We start from the raw sequence: 14,444 nt of genomic DNA on the forward strand, positions 1-14,444 counted from the left end.
GTCTCTCATTCTCTCTCTCTCAAATAAATAAATAAAAATCTTTAAAAAAAAAAAAACAAGAGTACTCAGAAAGATCAAAGCGTGAAAAGGAGCAAAAGGATTAATAGGTGTTGTGTGGTTTCTGAATTGTGAGCCATTTATTTTTATTTCCTGTAGTTTTTACCTATCTTTGATGGTCATTATCACTTTGATAATACAACTTATGCACTTGTAAAAATAACAAGGGGCTCCTGGGTGGCTCAGTCACTGGGCATCTGCCTTCGGCTCAGGTCATGATCTCAGGGTCCTGGGATCAAGCCCCGCATTGGGCTCCCTGCTCAGCGGGAAGCCTGCTTCTCCCTCTCCCACTCCCCCTGCTTGTGTTCCCTCTCTCGCTGTGTCTCTCTCTGTCAAATAAATACAATCTTTAAAAAAAAAAGATTTCATTTTTTTTTTAAAGATTTTATTTATTTATTTGAGAGAGAGAGAGCACATGAGAGGGGGGAGGGTCGGGAGGGTCAGAGGGAGAAGCAGACTCCCTGCTGAGCAGGGAGCCCGATGTGGGACTCAATCCAGGGACTCCAGGATCATGACCTGAGCCGAAGGCAGTCGTTTAAGCAACTGAGCCACCCAGGCGCCCAAAAGATTTCATTTTTAAGTAATCTCTACACCCACCATGGGGCTTGAACTCACAACCCCGAGATCAAGAGGGGCATGCTCCACCGACTGAGCCAGTCGGGGCCCGTTCACTAATTTTCATTTTAATTCTTCAGAGTAACCCCTTCTTACAGAAAGAGTGTTTGGGGGGCGGCCTTGATCTGCAAAACCAAAAACCCTCACTCACGTGAGGACACATTGAAGAAGCAATGTGAATTTGAGCAATTCTTATCAGAAATATGAAAACAAGACCTGATTGTGTACTAAACCTGCTCCTCCGCCTCTGACTCCCACAGTCCTTCACTCCCCAGCACACTTGCGGGCAGCCCAAAGCCTTTCCCATCCCTGATGCTACTCTCCTTGTTCCAGGCATGGCTTCCTGCCTTCGTCAAGCAGCTGCCTCCTGACCAAGTTTCTCTGCTCCACTCTTGCTCTTTCCACCCAAATTCATGCCTTCTGAGCTATGGCCACAGTGAGCTTTCTAATACTCTGGTCTACCCTGCCATTCCCTGTTTACAGCCCTTCAGTGGCTCCCCATCACTCTCAGAAGCAAGTAAGTACAAACGGTTCACGATCTGGCTCAGGCCAACTGCTGTCCTCACCATGATCCCACCCTATCCGGCCACACAGAATTTCGCTGTTGGCATTACCCAGGCTCCTTCTGGGCCTTTGCATGAGTTGTCTTTTCTTCTGGGGAAAATGATCCTTTCTGCGCCACACTTCCTTGCCTAGCTAACTCCTCACCTCTCAGCTATTGAAGTAGATGTCCCTTCCTCCACGAAGGCTTCCCTGATGCCACCCTGAACTAAGTTCGGTCCTCCTCCTCTCAACGCCCACAGGCTTCTGTGCTTACTACCTCTGATATGTGCATTGTACCTTCTTATTTTACTCACCATTTCGCCTACGTGCCTTGTGAGCCCTCCAGCTCCGGGACTGGGACGAGCTCTCCACTGCACACCAGGCACCTCATCCTTGGTGGGGCTTCCAGGGCTGCTATTGATGAAGGAATGAATAACAAATACATCAAGCACTCTTGTAAGAATTGCTTAATATTTCTAATAGGCATAGAAGTAGACATTCAGGAAAAGATGTCCTAAAAGGACCCATAAATTCTCCAAAGGAGGTGAAATTGTCTTGTGATCAAAGAAATAATGTGGATTTGATAGGCCAGAATTCGGGGGTGAATTTGGAGTTAGGAACAGTGGGAGGGGGGCAGTGGGAGTGGTTCCCCCCCATCTGGGAGAAGTATTTTATTACTGACATAGTTTGGAATTACCATCGATGGTGATGAGAAGAAGAAGCAGGATGACTTTTACTCAGTTTTACTGTTTTTAAATTCTCTGCTGCAACTACACCCTCTCTGCTTGTCCCCAGGTAGTGCTGCTTCCATCCTGTCCCCGTTTAGTACGCCCCTGGTAAGAGACCCTGATTACAGGGCGCCTGGGTGGCTCAGTCTTTAAGCATCTGCCTTCGGCTCAGGTCATGATCCCGGGCTCCTGGGATCGAGCCCCGCATCGGGCTCCCTGCTCCGCGGGAGGCCTGCTTCTCCCTCTCCCACTCCCCCTGCTTGTGTTCCCTCTCTCGCTGTCTCTCTCTGTGTCAAATAAATAAAATCTTAAAAAAGAAAGAAAGAGGGACGCCTGGGTGGCTCTGTTGGTTAAGCGTCTGCCTTCGGCTCAGGACATGATCCCAGGGTCCTGGGATCGAGTCCCACATTGGGCTCCTTGCTCAACAGGGAGCCTGCTTCTCCCTCTGCCTGCTGCTTCCCCTGCTATGCTTTCTCTCTCTCTCTCTCTGACAAATAAATAAATTTAAAAAAAAAAAAAAGAAGAAGAAGAAAGAAAGAAAGAAACCCTGATTACAGAGTGACCTGTTTTCCTCCCTTTAGCACAGAGCCCGGAGTGATTTCATAGGTGTCCAGCCTCTGAAAACTCTGCTGGGCAAGGTTGTCCTCGACCTGAGTTGGGACCCTTCTGTGACTCCTCTGGCACCCAGCTTCCTCAGGGGAACCCTGTGAGTCTGCGGCAAGGAGGCAGGGATGGGGGACTATGCATGGGGTCCAGCCCCGGATCGAGCCCTGTCTCTGCCACTAGCACCCCTGAGGCCTTGGGCTCGCTCCCAGGGCCCACCTCTCAGGTCCTTCCCATGGCTTCACTTTGCTCATAAAACTGAGGCGTTTAGTGACCTGGGCCCTGGGGTCCTTCATGGGACTTCCCAAGCTGAGAAAGGGTTGTCAGCCATGGGCATGACGGGATGTTGCTCCCTCAGGCTCCCTCTTTCTGTTCCTCTCTCTGACCTGAGTGAGACACTCTACCACAGGGGACTCGCTGGTTTGGGTGCGTCAGCCAGCAGGACGGCGGGCGAGTCTGGACAGGTGGACAGTAGAGCCTGGGCTCTGGGATGGGGTGTGTGCATGTGTCGTGGAGAGGGGGGAGATGAAGTGTATCCCAGGCAAAGGTCAAGGATGGGAGAAGTGGCTCCAGCAGGCCTTCAGGAACTGCGGAGACGGAAGCTGGGTTGGGCTAGGCCCTGGTTGTACCATGGGGCTCCGGGGTGGAGAATAGTCCTTTAGTGAGGTCACTTCTAGGGTGGGAGCCAAAGGCCCTTTCTGGGAAAGAAAGGTGATGTCATGAAAGCAGAAGGGATTCAGGTTAGACTGTAGGAGGGGCAGGTGATGGTGGATCAAGGAGCATGAGGTGCCTCTTTAAGCTGCTTCCCAGAAGGGAGGGGAAGAGCTGTAGTACCTAGCCCCTCCATGGGAGAGAAGACTGTCTTGTTAGTAGGCAGGGGAGGGGGACAGGATGAGCAGGGTAACAAGGTAGCCTGTAGCCCTTAGGCAGGGTTTGGGGAATTCATAGCTGAAAAGGAAGCCCCGAGACATCTAGGGCTTGGGTCAGACACCTGCCAGCCCTGGATCTCAGTTGTTCTTCAGTGAAACGGGGAGAGTTTTCTTGGTCCTTGCCTACCAGAGACATAGTGTCCCCTTACGTGGTCACCGAAGACCAGGGAGTCTCTGTTACAAGTTACTTCTGAAGTCCTGGGAGCTAAGAGAAAACTCAGCTGAAATTTGGGCTGAGTGGGGGAGAGATGGGGGAGCCTGAACGTTTTGGGGGCAGAGTAGTGCTTTTGCATGCAAGCAGCCTGATCAGGCATCCTCACCTGAAAGCTCCCACGACAACTAGGGAACATTCTCACCCTGCGTTCCCAGACATTCTGAGCCCCTGGATGAAGCCCCTCTCATCAGACCCCCACTTCCCTAATCCTGTCTCTTTCCCCCAGTGTCTCTCTGCAAGGATTCTCAACCCCTCCTTGTTTCATCCCATGAATATTCACTGAGTGCCTTCTATCTGCCAGGCATTTTCTAAGCCCTAGGGATTCACAGGTGAACAAGAGTGTTGATTCTTGTGCTCATTCCCTCCCTCCCCAACCCAGAGGGAAAACAAGCCAGAAAGTAAGTGAGGTAGCTTAGCCTTCACTGGCTATGAAAGAGAGAGGTGCACACGGCGGTGGGAACCCAGAGGAGGCCCTACATTCAGCCCAGGAAGGGTCAGGGCAGAGGTAAGGGACCAAGTCTAGAAGGGCCAGTTGGCCTTTGCTGGGGAGGCTGTGGGGGACGGTAGAGGCAGAGGTTCTGGAGCCATCCCAATAGGCTCACAAGAGCCAATTGGTACGTTTTCAGGAATTTTTACAAACTGCTTACTAAACACAGCCATTATTAAAAATTAAATTATAGAAATTATTTATTTTAAGATTTTATTATTTTTTAAAGATATTTATTTGAGAGAGAGAGAGTGCATGAGCAGGGAGTGGGCAGAGGGAGAGGGAGAGGGAGGATCTCAAGGAGACTCCCTGCTGAGCATGGAGCCCAACATGGAGGGGGGAGCTCGATACCAGGACCCTGAGATCATAAACTGGGCTGAAATCAAGAGTCAGATGCTTAACCAACTGAGCCACCCAGATGCCCCTTAAGATTTTATTTTTAAGTAATCTCTACACCCAATATGGGGCTGGAACTCACAAGACAGAGATCAAGAGTTGCATGCTCTTATGACTGAGCCAGCCAGGAGCCCCTAATTATGTAATTACTTAAAACAAAGGTAATAAACACATCACTTTCTAATTGTTATTGCATTTTACTATTGTGTATGCTCTTGAAGGCATTTACATCAATTGTACCTTTTTAAAACTGTATTTACTTGTTTATTTAAAGGATTTTATTTATTTATTTGAGAGAGAGACAGAGAGAGCTCTAGCCGGGTAAGGGGCCGAGGGAGAGGGACAAGCAGACTCCAAGATGAGCACAGAGCCCTTATGCGGGACTCGATCCCAGGACTCTGAGGTCATGACCTGAGCCGAAGTCAGACACAACCAACTGAGCCACCCAGGCGCCCCTGTACCTATTTATTTTTAAGTAATCTTTACACTCAACGTGGGGCTCGAATTCATGATGCTGAGATCAAGGGTCGAATGTTCCACTGACTGGGGCAGTCAGACGCCTCTATTTACATGAATCGCATCTTTAAGATGGAGAAACTCTACAATGGTGTGCTACTCCGCACACCTTCCCAGCTCCTTGTTCAGTGATGTCATGTAGGTAGATGAGGTAGCTGAGGCACAGAGAGACTAAATAACTGGCAAGCAGCAGAGCTGGGATTTGAACCCAGGAGTCTTCAGAGACTATACCTCACCATTAGAGGTCACATTTTCAGACTAGTAAGATAGTGAGACCTAGAGTAATGTTTTTTATCTTAATGCACACACAAAGTTGACCATATATTTACAGACATGCCTGGAATATAGTAGGAGCTTGAGGACAGTCTTCAGACCCAGCAGGACTTGAGTCATTGGTAACAGATTATGAGGAGCCAGGGTAGGTGGGCTTTTCCGGCTTCCTCCATTTGCTGGGTGATGCACTCACCTGGGCTGCCCTGGCCTCCCGGTTCTCTGTTTGTGGATTGTGCCTCCATCCTCAGGGAGCTCACATGCTCAGGGACAGACCCCTGAGCAGGAATACATAGGTGGGGGGCGCCTGGGTGGCTCAGTCGGTTAAGCGTCTGCCTTCGACTCAGGTCATGATCTCAGGGTCCTGGAATCGAGTCCCGCCTCGGGCTCCCAGCTCAGCAAGGAGTCTGCTTCTCCCTCTCCCTCTGTCCCTCCCTCTGCTTGTGCTCTATCTCTCTCTCTCAAATAAATAAAATGTTAAAAAAAAAAAAAGGAATACACAAGTGGGAGAGGGCAATGAGACTGCCCAGGCCCAGAGTGAGGCTCTTGGCTCAAGTTTTTGCAAAGCTAAGAGGAGCAAGAGGTGTGAATTATCACCGACAGGGAGGGTTTCCATGGAGGGGCATAGATAGAAGGCTTGGGTTTGGACAGGGAGAGGAGAGACGGTAGGTACTGCTACCATCTTGGTTTTTCCCACAGGGCATCTGTATGACAGAAGTTCGGTGGTAGCCTTTGAGGTACAGTGACAGACAGCTCAGCTGCAGATACATATATAAAAAATTATTTATATATATTATATGGATACATAAAATTGAAATTTGAAAGGAATAGAGGTGCCTTTCTGTGGAAGTGGAGGATTGGGGATTGCTGGAGGCTGGTGGCAGGGCGGACCCCACGCAGGGTGTTGGTTCCCTGAGGCCACATCTGTCAGCTTGGGGCTTCCCATCCTGCTGGCTCAGCAGGTCCCACAGGTTGGCAGGTGACTCATCCCTCACCCTCACATGACCCAGGTCCAGGAAGGGGCAGGGGGTGTATAGAATGGAGCACCTGCGTGCTCATGTATGTAGGGAATATGCTGTGTTACATGCTTGAGTCGGAGATGTGTGCCCATGTCTGATTACGTACACAGGCTGGTAAGTCCCTGGGCACACAGCCACGGGAGCTGGGCAAAGATGTGGGCCACAGGTGTGGAAGGTGGGCGCAGTATGAGGCAGGGGTGATGTGAGCACCCAGCTCACCCCAGAACACATGTGCATGAGCGCAGGTGTCTCGCTGAAAGACAAACGCAGCTTCAGAGCCTGGTGAGCCACCGGAGGAGGCCTGGGTGGGTGGCGGGTGAGAAGGTTCTCTGATGACAGCTGATCCTCGCCAAGGAGGGCTTGGCTGGACCAGCTGGCAGGGCCGGGCATTCTAAGCCCATGGTGACAGCAGTGGTGTTCCCTAAGCTTATCCCTTAAGCCCCTGGCTGCAGGCCAGGGTGGCTTCCCCATCCTAACCCTGAGAGGACATGCACATCCCACATGCCACACAGGTATGTCAGGAGCAGTGAGTGTCTCCCATCCTCTCTGCAGGCAGGAAGGACAGAGGGTCTGAGAGGCGTCTGCTCCACTGGGATACGAGGAAAGCATGTCAGCGCCGGGTTGCCCATGTCCCTGGTTTGGGTGGCACCGTGTGTGCTGGCATGCAGTGTGCGTGCATATCCACGTCTGGGTGTGCTGGCCCCTGCCCTAGCGCCTGGGGCCTGGGGCCGCCTCCCATCATGCTCCACGATCTGAGAGATGCTTCAAGGGGGACAAAGAGCCCGGGCCAGCCACCGGGAAGCCGGGGCTCTTCTCCAAGCCTTCTCGTAGTGCCTTTGGGGAGGTCCCTTTGCCCTCTCTGGGGCTCAACTTTCTCACTGTAAAGTGCACTGGGGCAGTAATCCCTGCAGGGCCACCTCTCGAGGCTGTTGGGTGACAGATTCTCATGGAGGGGTTGGAAAAGTTTGAGAGGTTTGGTCCTGGGGCTTCACAAGGGAAAGGGCGGCACTCCCTGTGTCGTTCAGCTATAGGACTAGGGGGTGAGAGCAGGTAACAACCTCTAGGGGACCTGCACTCTGCCCTACAAGGGGTGGTCAAACCTCCTGGGGAAGTGAGGTGTTTGGAGTTCTGGGGCTGAGCTTCAAAACCAATTAACGCTACAGGCTAGGACCTGCCCTTGGTGAGGCTGGGAAAGTCTATCTACCCATCCCTGCACCTCCCAGCCCTGCTTGCCTGCTGGAGGGGAACAGCAGTGCCCCTAGACCAGCTCACAGCTCACTCTCTCTTGTCTTCCACCCCCTCTCACCCCCACCTTCGTCCCCACCCCCAGCTTGCTGTCTTTCAGGTTCACACTTCTGAGTTCAGAGTTTTCATCCTGGGGCTGTAGGCTTAGCCAGAGCAAACAGACAGCACTGAAGTCAACAACACAAGAAAGGAAGCTGCAGGTGATGTGGAAAGAAAACTTGGAAGCCACAATGAAGGTGTGCAGGCTGGCAGGATGGAGTGATGTGTCTCCATTCAGAGCAGCACCCTGGGGCTAAGGCTGGTCCTGCCAATCTCTTGTGGGGTGTCTGAGGAGGGGTGCCTCCAGTGGACTCAGGTCAAAGAAGTGAGGTTAGATCATCAGCTGGGGGTGCTAGTGCCCAGACTAATGAGTGCTGTAAAAAGGATGTGGTGGCTAGGGACAGGGGGTGCTTCCGACCACCCCCCCTGCCCCGGGCTCCACAGTTGCTGCTACTGATTCGCAAAGCAAGTGAGAGGCTACTTGGAGGCCAGGATTGTGGATGGAAGCAGGGCAGGGAGGGAGTAAACAGTCTGGAACAGGAGCAGGATTGGAGTTCGGGCTCTGTGCCCTGCCCCAGCTGCTCACCTCAGGGCTCAGGATCTTGGAGCCATGAATTCCTGGGATTCCCAAAACATGCTCCCTTGCCCCACCCACGGGCATAGCTGCCTTCCCTGACAACCTATTTCTCTCCACTCAGGGCAGGTGGAGCTCAGTTCTCTTAACATACATTTGTTGTGCACCTGCTATGCACAATATGCTGTCCGGGCTGGGGCATCCCCAGTAGGCTGCCTGCCCTGGGCCCTGTCATGCCTGGATCCCCCAGATGCCTGGGAAGCTGACTGCTTGTTGATGGAGCCAGTGATTGCAGGGTGCCTGGGGCAGCCCCGCCCCCGGACCCGAGAGGGCAACCGGGGAGTCAAGCCCAGATTGCTGAGCTGCCAGGATGCAATGGGAAGGGCTGAGAGCCCAGACGCACCTGGCTGGAGCAGCCTGGAATCTGGGTGGAAGTCCATGGGCTGTGGTCTTGCTGTCTGTGGAATGAGCATCGTATACTCTGCGCTCAGCCCTTCTAGCTTGGCCTTGGCGTCAGGCAAGAATTGGTCAGGGCCCACGGGTGGGGTGCAGGGTCCCTTACCTCAAACAGGCACCCTCTCCACCTCTCCACAGAGTGGTTATTCTCTACCAGGCACTTCAATCCATTCTCCCAACAATCCTCACCCTCTGAGGTGAGGATTAGTGTATCTCCATCCTACAGATGAAGACACCCAATTAAATATCTTGCTCAAAGTCACCCAGCATCAATTAAGAAGCTGAACTGGTTTCAAGCTCAGGTCTGCCCGGCTATAAAGCCTGAACCCTGAGCCATAGCTTACCACCTGGATGGGGGAGCCGTCCCCACCCCAGTAGCCAAACCCTAAACCAGCCCCAGACTCAGGCTCCAGGCCAGGAGGTCCTTGGGTTTTCCTCTGCTCCATTCTGCCACCACCTCAGTCTTTCACTCTTCTCAGAAAGCTTCCCTGATCCTGACTTCCCTCTTTGCTTTAATTAAGCTGGTCCCTGACACCCCACTATTATTAGACCCCCTTCTTTTCTACTGTGGAAGGATCTTGAAATTGATTTAGGCAGAAATCAGGGAATGAAACCAGAAGGGGAACGGCTGATGAGGAACTTGACAAGGGAGGGATCAGGCTACCACCCTCTGGACCCACTGATTGGTCAGCATCACTAAAACAATTGGACATTATCTCTGGATAGGACACAAAAGAAAGCACAAGGTCTATCTACAAAGGATTCTCTGCCCACCCACCCCTGCCCTTGACCCTAAATAAAATCACACCATTAGTGCTAACTTCCTATATATTCTACGAAATGCAGGGGATGGAAGAAAAGTTAAATGACACCACAAAGAAGCAGACAGACAAATGCAGAGCATGGACTTCCCACAGAACCACATTTACTCAACAAGTCAGTGACATGAACAAATCAGAGACAGACAGGGGAGCAGCTGTTTAAGAGAGCCCTTAACCCAATGTAATGTGTGACCTTGTTTGGATCCTGACTCTAACCAACCAACACATTAATGCAAAGCGACACTTTGAAATAATTGTGGGGATTCAGTAATTCCACGGACTTGTTCATTTTGTTAGGTACAGCGTCATGATTATTGAAGAAAATTTGTTCATATATTTTAGAGATGAATATTGAAGAATGTAGGGGTGAAATGACACCATGGCTGGAGTTTGTTTTAAAATACTTCACAAAGGGCGCCTGGGTGGCTCAGATGGTTAAGCGTCTGCCTTCGGCTCAGGTCATGATCCCAGGGTCCTGGGATCGAGTCCCACATCGGGCTCCCTGCTCCTTGGGAGCCTGCTTCTCCCTCTGCCTCTCTCTCTCTCTCTCTGTCTCTCATGAATAAATAAATAAAATCTTTAAAAAAAAAAATACTTCACAAAAAAAGAGACTGATGAAACTAGAGTTGACAGACTTGGGAGAAGTTTCGACGAGCCTGGATTGAAGCAGGTGAAGGCAGACGTGTTCATTAGATGAACAAGAGAGAGAACAAGAGAAGGATGCTGGCTCACTTGTTCCGAAGCAGTGGGGTGACATGTGGGCAGGCGACAGGCCTGGGGAGATGGCAGCCTTTGTGTGGTGGGAGAGGACCCTGGGGACGCACAGGGCTGACTTCTCCATTGGACACGGAAGGTGCTGTGCCTGCCAAGATGGTCTATTTAAGGGCCCACAAAAAGATGTTTTAAAATTAAAAAATGAACTTAGTTGAAGACAATGTTTTAATACACAACATTGATATATTTGTCTTTAGACCAACGTGCTTGTAAAATATAATTTTTATTTAATTTTTTTTATGGGGAAAGGGGCCTGCAAAGGCAAAGGTGGCAAGGGCCCTGAAGGTCAGACTGTGGCCACAGGGTGGGAAAGACACTGCCCAGAGATGGAGCCTGAGGGAGGCGAGAAGCCTCTAGGTCTGCACCGTGGGGAAAAATCATCGTCCTGGGGGGTCCTCCTCTTCCTGGCCGTCATCCTCCTCCCTCTGTGCTCCGTCCCTGCATCTCCCAGACAGAGATGCATCAGGGCATCCTCAAGCTGGGCTAGGCACCAGGACACCTGGGTTTGAATCACTCTGGACCCTGGGCTGTGCCCAGAGCAGAAGACACTGTCTCTGCCTGTCTAGCCCTGTCTGGCCCAGCCTGCACCCAGGGACCAGGGTAGGCTTGGAAAGAACCTCCATTGACACTAGGAGACGCCTAGGAACCGGGAAGACCCCACCCTGCCTGTGGTCTCCGTGTTCCACTGAGCCTTCCTGGGTGAGGCTCAATGCCTATGGGTGCCTGTGCCCCAGGCCCTGCCCACACAGACTTACGCACAGGCTCTTTGTGCAGTCACTGTGTTCCTCGAAAGCCGTAAATCAAATCCCCCCTTCCGACAGACTAGCGCAGTCATTTTCAAAACTACTTTCCTGCTGGAGGGGGGCACCCTGGGAGCATTTCCTGATGAGGGGTCTCTAACCTTGTTTGTCGTCAGTGGGACGTCTGTGTGTGGAGAGGCCTCAGGCTTTGGGTGAAGATGAGGGAGGCAGGAGGTTTCTCAGGGAACAGCTGGCTTTACCCTTCTGGTGGCAGGCAGGGAGGCTGCCCCGCTGGGGAGCCCCTAGTGTGAGCTGGGAGACAGGGAAGTCATCTCACACTGGAGCTGCCTGGCCTCTGGGCCTGCCTCCTTTCTCAGGCAGAGCAGGAGAGTGGAGAGAGTGTAGCTTTCTCTGAGGGAGCTGAGATGGGCTCCCTGCCCACCCCGAGCCCCCTGTTCCAGGCCCACAGCCCCTGACCAGATCAGATAGGGCACGTTCCTGCAGTGAGCTGCCTGCTGACTGGGACCGGGCTGACGCAGGCAGGAAAATATTAACCCAGTTGAATGGGCACATGTAAATGTGTGCATGGCTCTGTGTGTGTGTGTCTCTGTGTGTGTGTATGTGTGCACCCACAAAGAGGTTTTCACAGGCAAGACCAGACACAGATATGTAGGTGCACATACACACCTGCCCATTCACACATATACATGCTCACATACAGACATACACAAAGACACAAATGCTTCTCACACATGCAAATTCCCTCAGTATCATCTTCCAAATTCTGTCAATGAGATTGCCTCCTCTAAGAAGCCCTCCCTGATAGCTCTAGCTCATACTGGGAAGTGGCAGGCCTGAGCTCTATGCCTGGTTTCTGATGCCAATCAGGCAACATGACATAGGCTTTAGAGTGGAACAGGCTTGGTTTTGGATTCTGGTTCCCTTAAATCACAGGATGTTTGTCTTTGGGCCAGTGACTGTGCCTCCTGGTCCTGTCTTCCCTAGTCTCTGTCCTCTCAGTCCTGGAGGCCCACGTATGACTCTGAGAAGGATGAGGCTGGGCTGTGGGAAGGGGAGTCTGGTCATTGGAGAAGGTCAAGGTTATACATTGTCCTGGGTCCTGCCTGTGCCCCTGCCCCTCCCCAACCTAGCCCCCAGTTCTCCTAGGTGGGGGGCCCTGGCCTCCTGGGGCAGGGGACAGAGCCCTGATCTGGATGTTCTAGGTCTAGGTGATCTTGAGCAAGTTGTTACCTTGCTCTGAATCTCAGTTTCCCTATCTCAAGAGTTTGAAAGGTGACACTTACCTGGGTGAGACTTAAGGGTCCATTCTTTTTTGAGCAGAAGGAGAATTTTTATGACTGCAGGTGATTTCAGAGAGACCAGGGTCCCTTGAAGAACCTGCGTTGTGTTCCCACACCCATCCCTGCCCCTTTAGCCAGAGCTTTTCCTTTCTTACTGATTGATACATGGGCTCCTGAGTTACACACCGGATTCGGCGGCTCAAAAGAGTCTGAAAAACCCCAAGTATAAAACAATTTGACTGAAAGTAGTTTTGTGATGTTTATCAAATGGAATGTTGGTTGAAGCAAATAATTAGCTGAAATGATTAGTTTTTTACACATCAACACTTTGGGGCATATTTGGCGGGGGGAGTTCAGAGAAGTTTTAGCATCTCTTGGCAGTTTTCTTTCTTTATTCTGATTTTTAAAAATTTCTATTTGCATTTTCATTCCTAATTGGATTTCGGCCTCTTGTGTCTGCCCCATGCTGTTCCTAATAGAAAAGAATTGGAAACATTTAAAATGTGTGTGTATAGTCACATGCAAGATGGGGATATAGACCTATTGGCATGGAATGATATTCTCAATGTTTGAGGGGAAACAGTACTTGACAAAATAAGTTTCATTCTACTTATTATTGACCAAGTAAGGAGGGGATATGATATGTGTATACATAAAAAAAGGATTAGAAGGAAAGCTACCAAAATGTTAGTAATAGTTGTCACAGAGGGAAAATGGGTCTTTTAAGGTTCCTTTGGCTTGTTTGTATTTTAGGTCAAAACAGAATAAAAGAAAAGGGCCTGAGATTCTTTTTATTTGTTTTCTATTAAAAAATTTCCACTCCAATGATAGACAATTATATCTGCTTGACTTGCTTGGCTATGTGTTCATAAATATTTAAATTTTCAGTTAGGTTGAACATTAATGTCCCCAATTACCAATTCACATTGTAAGGTTTTTAGTGTTGTGAGTAAGAAATGGGAGGTGGAGAGGCACCTGGCTGGCTCAGTCGGTAAAGCATGAGACTCTTGATTCTAGGGTTGTAAGTTCGAGCCCCATGTTAGGCTTAGAGCTTACTTAAAAAAAAAAAAAATCTAAAAAAAAAAAGAAAAAAGAAAGAAGTTTGAGAGCACTGGGTTATTTCCAAATTTTCACTCACAAAAATAATGTATTGCAGACAAAATTAGAATAAGAAAACTAAATTTCTGCAAGAGGGACTAAATGCTGAGAGAGACATCAAAGTTTGCAAAACTTGCCCTATAGCACACTAATACTACCACTTCGTTTTCAACTGATTTCTCATTTTTCTCAAATTAGTTTTTGACTTACTGGGCCACTGTGCCTTCATAGGCCTTTTCGTGGGCCTTGTCTGGATGCTAAAAGTGGTTGGTTGGGAGGACCACATATTCTCCAACCCCAGTTCACAAATGAGGAAACAGAGGCCCAGGGGAGGATGGAGCTCCTTCTCCAGCCTTCTGCAAGCCACTCCCAGAATATGCTAGGTTTTCTCACAATCCCACTGGGCTTCAATGCCTTCAAATAACCAACCCCCCCCCCCCCCCCCCCCCTTGGAGGACTCATCTTCTCTGTCATCTCTTCCAGATGATTCTTGCCCCACTCCAGGCTGGCTTAGCTGCTGCCTATATTCCATCCACCTTCTCTTGGTGTATCCTAAGTCACCTGCTGCTTATCCATCTCTCCCAAGAGACAGACAGGACTTTGTCTTCTCTACATCTGGGTCTCTAGCATCTCGCCCAGTAAATGAGCCCGGGGCTTGATCCCTGACTCCAGCCAACATGGATCCCAAATTCCTCCCTCACCAACTTGGTCCCAGCCCAATCCAAGTCTGCCCAAGCTCTGACCTCATCCAAGACCCCAGCTTCACTTTTGACTCTTACGTCACCCTGACCCTGACAGTACACACCGGAAAGGAATAAAGGCAGGTGCCTCCCATGTCCAGGGGTATATTTCTCCCTTCCTGAAAGAAGCACTAATTATCCTGAGCCCACCCGAATCTGCAGAGTGGAGTGAGGGGCAGAGCCTCAGCCGTGGCGGGCAGCAGTGGAAGAGTTTGCTCCTTAAGGACAGCTTCTGACTGGGAAGCCCTCTGATTGCAGCCTACCCCTGCCTCTCCCTGC

The 14,444-nt window shown here is 50.5% G+C and overlaps 1 long non-coding RNA gene across 1 annotated transcript in view; it reads right to left on the reverse strand.

Annotated features, from left to right (window-relative positions):
- The window catches only part of LOC118018024, a 16,558-nt gene continuing 2,114 nt past the window's right edge, over nucleotides 1-14,444 (reverse strand). Inside the window, exons 3-4 of the long non-coding RNA XR_004681295.1 lie at nucleotides 1,530-1,629; nucleotides 1-39 (exon numbers count right to left, since the gene is read on the reverse strand). This is a non-coding gene — a long non-coding RNA (uncharacterized LOC118018024). The remainder of the gene's footprint in view (nucleotides 40-1,529; nucleotides 1,630-14,444) is intronic.

Source organism: Mirounga leonina, unplaced genomic scaffold (assembly GCF_011800145.1).
Source record: "Mirounga leonina isolate KUSES-001 unplaced genomic scaffold, KU_Mleo_1.0 Mir_170, whole genome shotgun sequence".
Taxonomy (NCBI): Eukaryota; Metazoa; Chordata; class Mammalia; order Carnivora; family Phocidae; genus Mirounga; species Mirounga leonina.